The sequence below is a fragment of the Arvicanthis niloticus genome, chromosome 14 (genome assembly GCF_011762505.2).
Source record: "Arvicanthis niloticus isolate mArvNil1 chromosome 14, mArvNil1.pat.X, whole genome shotgun sequence".
NCBI lineage: Eukaryota > Metazoa > Chordata > Mammalia > Rodentia > Muridae > Arvicanthis > Arvicanthis niloticus.
The window spans coordinates 38,849,283-38,856,900 of NC_047671.1; positions in this window are offsets into that span (position 1 = coordinate 38,849,283).

Below are 7,618 nucleotides of genomic sequence, written 5' to 3' on the forward strand. Positions count from 1 at the left end.
ATGAAAGTTTGTGTTTGGATTTATCTAGTATTTACTGACATTGTGTTTAGCTTTTCACTAGACCACTACAAAGATGTTTTATCTGCAATCTAATTCCTTAATAGATTTCTAATAGCAATAGAGAAACCACACCATAGAAACACAAGGCTGAAAACATGTTAGTTGAGAATATTCGAATTCTTCTTGCCCAATACCGCATTATAGGAGTTGAAAAGAGATCGACTTTCAATCTTGTATTTTTGACTAAGAGATTCAGTAAGATTGGCATCAAAAATTTTCAATTTATTGATTTAAATTTTATGTTGATTTTAAATAATAATCTGGAAGTTTTAATCTTTACTTTTTTCTTTATTTGCCTCTGCTAGAAATATTGTACAAATATGGGCATACAATTTAAGTATGTTTTTGTGTATTCTCTTATTAGTATCCTTATCTGTGTATTTAAAAACTTCAGAGAAAAGCATTAGCCTGACAAAATTGTTTATCCTCAGTGAAATTTATAGAAAAAGTCTTAATATCAGAAACAAAAATTAAATATTCATAAATAGTGTTTTATTGGGTGTTCTTTTGGAAGTACCTTGTTGTAGAGTTAAGAATGAAAGTGTTAGAGCCATGTTTTGGAGTGATTTGTAATGTTCTCTTTAGGCTCATGTATGTGTGTATTTGGTCCTCAGGGGACCTCAGGTCTCCTTGAGAGGTTGGAGAGTTATTAGAGGAACTGAGTCAGGAGGGGAAGATCCTGAGGTTTTAGTGTCCTAGTTCCTTTATATTCTCTGCTTCCTGATTGAGACAGAGATGTGACTTGTCACCATGCCTTTATGGCCACAATGGACTATATCCACACAAACTATAAGCCAAATAAGTTCTTCCTCCCTGTAAGTTGCTTCTTGTCAGATGTTTGGTTTCCTCCACAAGGAAGGTAACTCGACAGTGTCTATGCTTAAGTGAGCCACTGACATGCGGGTAAGTGCAGACTCATGATGTAATATTGATGTTGCTAATTTGTAAAGAACAGAAATGAGTTAATCAAAAAATAAATATTCCAAATTCATCAACTCAAGAACAGTTGATATGCTTCAGATTCTACTACTGTGTCAGAATTTGAATGTTGTCTAATGGATTTGTATACTTATGATGTCTTTTCTAGGGACTGCAATCATAATTTTGCAATTAATTGATATGCTTCTTGATTTGTGAGTCTTCAAAAATTTGTTTTATGTTATACCTCAGCTTTATACTTTTTAAACAATTTTATTTTTATGAGGAGTGATGGGCTGAGACCAGGGCATTATGTTTGCATTCTAGGCAAGCAGTCTGCCATTGTGCTTTATTTCTACCCATTTAAAAATTTTAAATCCTTTGTTGCTTCAAAATTCTCTTTTCTGTCCTGAGATGACAACTAATATTTGCCCAGCACTTGCCACAAACCACAGAGAAGATTACAAATTCTGAATACTTAATTTAGTCTTTGTCCATGAATGGAGCAAAAAGGTGGGTGAAGTTGGGAATTAAAGAAAATTGCTATCTTACAGATTCCAGAGTGTAACAGATCATGTTAATACTAAAGCCAATTACCCTTCAGTTCACAGCATTGCTCTGTAACACCTAGCCATTCAATACCTACTTGATGATGGACAGGTGAGCCTGCTGGTAACTTACAGAGTTCAACAGACATCTCAAATAATCTCCACTCTGTTTTTAAGATTTCATCTGTGTTCATTTCAGCAGAAGAAATCTAATGAATCTTACTGACCTGCCTTAGCAGACCTTGAAAATCAAATTGGAAAGCAGGGCTGGGTGATGGATAGTTCCAGGGTCTTGGGGCTACGGAAAAATGATTGAATGTGATGCCTATTCATGTTTCCTACTTATCTGAAATTTCTCTAATCTTCATCTCAAGGGTTGTGGCCGCTTAACTAATAATTGCATAGACCTGTGTTAACCAATCTACTTCACATTTCAGCTCATCAATTTGGTCAATCATCTAATCTTTCATTGGTAATCAATGAGTCTAGTTAGATTTGCTGATTGCACAGTTGGCAGTAAGTACTCTATCACTCTGAGTGTACATTCACATACATGATCACCACAGACTTTTCATTAACCTTTATGATACAGGCATACTTTATCCATTGTACTCTGTAAACTGAAAAAAAATCACTGTATTCCTAAAGTAAATTGAGTTCATCATGTACCTATTTTATCTTCTTTAGATGTTCAGAGACACTGAAATAGTAACGGCTTTATATATATTCTATTACATGTATATATTATTATATATCAATATCTATCTATCTATCTATCTATCTATCTATCTATCTATCTATCTATCTATCTTTCAAGTACAGAGTCCTCACTAAATGTTATCACAATAGAGCATTTCTTTCAAGCCGTGTTTTTACCATTCATCTTGAACTGCTAAAGACTGAAGCCAGCATCTGAAGGGTATTTACACAGCTGTAACTGTGATCATTGTCATTGTCCTCCCTGTTCCTGCTGAGCAATCAGTCTTTCGAAAGAAACTGCAATCACCTCCTGCCTTTTGATCAACATGCTGCATAATTTGATTTCTAGTTAATGAAGGAAAATATACTATCTCAGTTTAATAACTCACATGAGAAATACGATTTTGTGTACTTAATGAAAATGCTTTCAGAAGTAAAAAAAAATGAAAATAATTAGAAGACAAGATACATTTTAGAACTTCAGAGCTCTTTTCTGGAGGTCAGTTTCTGTCAAGTCTAGTCCACTCTGAGATCAAAGCAGTAAGTATGGCACTGATAATGGAAAGAAAATGACCAGAATTATTAGATGTAAGTTTTCTTATGTGCTGTGTTATCTGGAAAGTTTCTAAAATTTTCCAATAGACATCATAACAGTCAATGAATCTGTAGTTGACTTATAAAAGCACATTTGGTGGGGCCAAGAATCTTTGAAAGATAATTTGCAAAACTATGGAAGGCCTGAATTGGTGGTAAATACATTTTCAATGTAGATTGTTATGAATAAATGTTTGCTTGGCATTTTTTTTTTCAGAAATAAAACATGAAAACAGAAACTTTGAGTTTCTTGTTCTGTACCCATCATCAGACAGAGTTGTTTGAATGGACATGGTGTTGTTTTGATATATTTTCTGTTATTGAAGAGTTTCTGTCTCTGAAGACATGAGGTCTATTTACCTTAACTTTAGAAAATTAATTCTAATAGGCTTTCATGTTCTACCAACTTGGCATACACTTTGAAGTCAGAAACATTGTTTGCAATTGTATACAGTACTCATATTTTATTAGCACAAACACTACATACAGCAGATCATTCACTTGGTATTTTTATTATTTTATATACTTTATTATGAATTATTGACAATAAATAACAATCTACAACCCCCAAATTGTCCAGACTTTGAATCTATATAACTTAAATAATTTACATACAGTTAGAATTGATATTTTTAATGAAAGTTGTAAAGCTTCACATTCAATTGTATACTTCCAGAATCAAATATATTTTAAGGGCTTATCCATTACCACAACACCAAAAAGTGTTCATTTGTATGTTTGTGTCTATTTGTTTATATATGTACCTGTGTGTTCCTATGGAGATCACAAGAGGGCATCAGATCCACTGCAGCTGGAGTTACAGGTGGCTGTGAGCTGACCAATGTGTGTGCTGGACAATAAACTCCAGCCGTCTACAAGAGCAGCACTTTTCAATGGCTGAGCCAACTTTCTAGCTCCTAGCTAATTAATCTTTAGTTATAGTTACTTATCTGGAAAATGAGGATAAAAACAGAGCTTGGCTTATCAGGTTGTTGAAAGGATTGAGATAATTTAACAAAGGCGTTGCTCAGTTGAGTGTAAATTAGAAACAAATATCTATCAGTTTCTCTCTATAGACTCATTCATTAATTTAGTGGAATTTTTTTCCCCTATCACCTTATGGACATTAGGTCAGTGTTTAACTGACCTTAAGCTGAAGGCTACATTAGAATATATTTCAGAGTTCTTTAGGTTTATTATCTTCTTTAACCAAGACTCTGAAGTTGAGGCCACAAGCAATAATAACACAGGGTCATGAATTTTTATATACATGGGGGGTAAAACAGTAAAGAACCAATGGTTAAATATTTAATCTCTCTTCAGAGCAGGTACCACAAGACTTAATCAGAAGTTATAAATCAAATACTTACTATGTATCAGCTACCTCCTGTGGTTACTTTATTTTTGTTCTTTTTCTCAAGTGGCCCTCACAATTATCTTGAAAGGTAAAGGTCTAAGATCAAGAAAGGTGAAATAACCTCTATTATGCTAATAAGCAGTGAAGTCTGAACTCAAACCTAACTCTTGCAGATTATACAAAACCCATTTTTTGAAGGAAAATCCCCAGACTCTGTTCTCAATTGAAATTACATACCTTGTATGCTATCTGGAAAACACAAGTTCTTCAGTATATGTGCAGCTCTGCGAAATGATCTGGCTCTTGTATGTTTACATCTTGAACAGATTTATAGAGCCAAGCCTAAGTCTTAGAAGAAATGCATCAGCAGGCCAGTTCATTTTTCAATTCTTTTCTTTTCTGTCAGAGACTTCATTGCTGTTTGCTAGCAACGCCCCGTATTAAAGTTTCAGAAAGCAACTCTAAATTTAATCATTTAAGCGACTTGTTAAATTAGAAAATTATTAGTCATGCTTTGAAAGAAATTTTACTCAAAGCTGGGATAGGTTTTTTTTTTTGTATTTTGGATATTCTAAGCCTAATAATCAAACATTATTTTAAGTTAGATATAAAAAGATTGAGTTTTATTGCATATGTATGTGTATGTGTGTATCTGTGTGGGTATGTTATGTGTCTATGGCTCATTGTACTACTCTCTCTCTTTCTCTCTTACACACACACACACACACACAGACACATGACACAGATCTTTTTGTACAAGTATTGTTTACTTCCAAATTTCCAAATGTAACATGGGGGTTAGCTGGGAAGATAGTTTACTCAGTAGACTAATTGAAGAATAAGCAACTGCTTGTAAATCATACCACTGAGGCAGAGTGTGGACATCACCTGAGGAAAGACACCTAAGATTTTCTTCCAGCCTACTTTGCATACATGTACATATGCACATTCACCCATATAAATATGGACACACATACAGACATCAGAAGCAAAATTACACTTCTAGATAAACTCTTAATTTTTGAAGACCATAGCATCTTCTTTCTTTGGACTCTCTTTGTTCCTGTCATTCATAAATAACAAGCATGTCATTCATGTAACCATTCATATGGTTCTATGAAATAGTTTCAGTTCACTTAGGGAATCATTACATAGAATAAAGGAGAGATTTAATCTAGAAAGAGAGTTTTGATTTAGTAATGGGCATTCTTCTTGTCACCTCCCTGGGCCTTCACTCTGAAATGCTCCAGTGTTACATCCAACACATGCATTTGCAACTTCTTTTTGATAGAAGATTCTGAGGAAGGCATGTGAAATTACACTTTTGTGAGCGCATATTAACCCTTCTTGCCATCTGATCTATAATCTGATTTTCTTATACTTATTTATTTCTCAATAGAAAAAGTTTAGTTTTATGAAAACCCTGCCCAATTAGGGCTATATAAAAGGAATATTAAGCAAGTCATACTCAAGAGCCAAGTGATACAGCAGGAGGGTGCCTGTTCAAAGGAAAAATTTGAAATCTTGAAAAAAATGGAAATTATATTTAAATAAGTTTTTTTAGCTTTGTCTTTGATATTAACCTGATGAGGTAAATTGCTTTCAGAAGTTAAAATAGAGATCTAAAGGTTATAATAATATCAATGCAAAAATATCCCAGGGAGGGGATGAAATGGAAAGTTCATTTAAATAAGTGAATGATTTGTGGAGATGTAATGGCTCTATTAATATTAATTATACCATTATCCTTCACTGTTCTCCAAATGGAAATTTGCCAGCTTACATTTTAGTGACAGACATACTAAAGTATAAATAGAGGTCAATAACACTGCTTCTACACATCTAGGTTGTCTGTAGCGCCTACTTTTAAGAAATTCTAAATTACTGTTGCAAGCAATCTAATAAGTTAGTCTGTCACTCTGACAAAGTAACCGGGATAAATAACTTCAAATGGGAAATCTTTTATTTAGGCTCATTGTTTCGGGAGTTTTGCTGGTTCTATTGCTACTGAGCCTATGTTAAGGCAGAAGGCCTGCTAGCACCAGCTCCTGCTGGACAAAAGCTCTTTACTTCATGGAGGTTGGGACGCATAAAAGCAGAGAAAAGGATTGACGTCTCATATCTCTTCATGAGTATGACTTACTTTTCTTTAATAAGAACTGTCTTCTCATAGTTTCACAACTTCTCAGGGTGCGGTGATGTGGGGTGGTGTATTCTCTGCCCATCTCAGTTTGGTAGGATACTCTGGAAGCAAAGAATTTACTTTTGAATGTTGCTTTCCACTGATGCACTGTTCCTGGCTTCCAGTTGATATTTAAAGGGCTGATGTTGCCTACTCTCCCATTCTGATTTAGCCTTCACATCTGCATATACCCTGTGGGAAGGGGCAGAAGGAAGCAAAAGAGCTCTCTCAGTCTCTGGAGATGCTCCTTTTGGCCAGCAGAGAGTCCGATGGAATGATAGGTTGTTTGGGACTTGCTGGAACAGAGAGCCTGCTTCGATTAAAAGCCATTTCACAGACTAAACATGTTTCTTTATTTAGAAATGAATGGGAGTGAAGAGAGATCATTTTATGTCTCAAAGTCTCACTGAAAGAGATGTCTTTTAACTCTGTACATTTCTTTTTTCTTCTTGAAGCAATTGACATTTAATGAGAAGAAAAACAACATTTTGAAGGTTGTATTTATTTATTTTTAATGCTATGACTGTCCTAGTGTTTGGAAGATAATGTTTTTATGTGCAGCTTGAAATGTTTGATATCAATTTGAGTCCTAAACAGATACATTTCATTAAAGTCTCACGATGTTTGTTTTACCCCATTAAGTTCCATTATCAAAATTATCAGGGAATATCTTCAACGCTTAAAAGTTCTACCTCTAATAATTGCACAGGTCTCTTCCTCCTTAAATGTAAAGTGCCATTGTAAATGAATCATAGCACGACTTTAGCTGCCAATTTGAGTCCCCACATCTGGGAATCGTCCCAAGATTACACACTTCCTGTCTGTAGGAGGTAGGATTCTCATTATGAGCATCAACAGCAGTGATTGTGTGCAGCAATAAAGAGAGGCACCCCGAGCGAGTCCATGTGATAAAACAAAAGAAAAGGGGGTATGGATGTCTTGGCTCCTCAACATATGAAGATAATTAAGTTTCCAAAGTAATTTATTCTCTTTTTATAACTATGCTTGGCCTCAAGTATAAATGAAAAAATAACAAAGAACCAAAAGATTTTAAATACCGGAAGGAGGGTGTATGGTGCCATATGGTAGACGAAGCAAAATTACCCAAATACTTCAAACCAAGCGGGATACACTCCTCTCCCTGTTCAGTAACCATATGTGAACATCAAGCAGCTGCTTTTAAGTCAATTTAAATAAACCCTTTGTCATTGGCCCTGCAGTGTTATTTTTCAAATGCAAACCCAAACCCAGGAGAAAAAC